This window comes from Elephantulus edwardii, unplaced genomic scaffold (genome assembly GCF_000299155.1).
Source record: "Elephantulus edwardii isolate Elephantulus edwardi_28Jun2011 unplaced genomic scaffold, EleEdw1.0 scaffold00028, whole genome shotgun sequence".
In the NCBI taxonomy this organism is placed as follows: Eukaryota; Metazoa; Chordata; class Mammalia; order Macroscelidea; family Macroscelididae; genus Elephantulus; species Elephantulus edwardii.
Window position 1 is genome coordinate 5,444,696 of NW_006399778.1, and position 780 is coordinate 5,445,475.

The following is a 780-nucleotide window of genomic DNA, read 5'->3' on the forward strand; positions in this document are numbered from 1 at the left end:
CATGGTGCCACTGTTGTAAAACAGGTCTGACCTTGGGATCGGGGAGAGACTGGGAAAGATGGGTTAAATAATGTATACTGCTTTGAAACAGATGAGGGAGAAAACTGTTTAAAAGGGATATGTGATTGGGTATTTTATCATGACAGGAGTCTAGAGTGAAGGCTGCATGGTGGAGTGGACCTGGGAGAGGGTTTGTAAAACAATGAAAGAATTTTTCTTTTACTTTTCCAAGAGGGTAGTGTACTGGGGGGGAGGGTTGGGGGGGGAGAAAAGTGTAACAATGAATGAATGGAAATCCAAAGTCTCTATAAATTGTTACTGAAATTAATAATAAATTTTTTTAAAAAGACCCTATTTCAAACAGCACATTCACAGGTACCAGGAGTTTGGATTGTTGTATATCTTGGATATAGCCTGGGACACTCAATTCATAACAGACAGTACTGAGTGGAATTTTAAACAATCAACATAATGCCAAGGAGGAAGAATGGGAACTGGAAGACAGGCTGTTGTTGTCGTTGTCGTTGTTGTTGTTGTTTTGTGCTGTCAAGTCTCTTGTGACTCATAGCAACCCTTTGTACAACAGCTCTGAATCCTGCTCTATTCTAAGTCAACCTCATTGTCTCTGACACACCTACCCCCATTATCCCAGTCACTGAGTCAACCCATCTCATCAAGGGTCTTCCTTTCCTGTGCCATCCCTCCACCTTCCCAAGAATGATGTCCCTCTCCAAGGACCAGTCACTCCTTGTAACATGTCCAGAGTATGTCATACTAAGG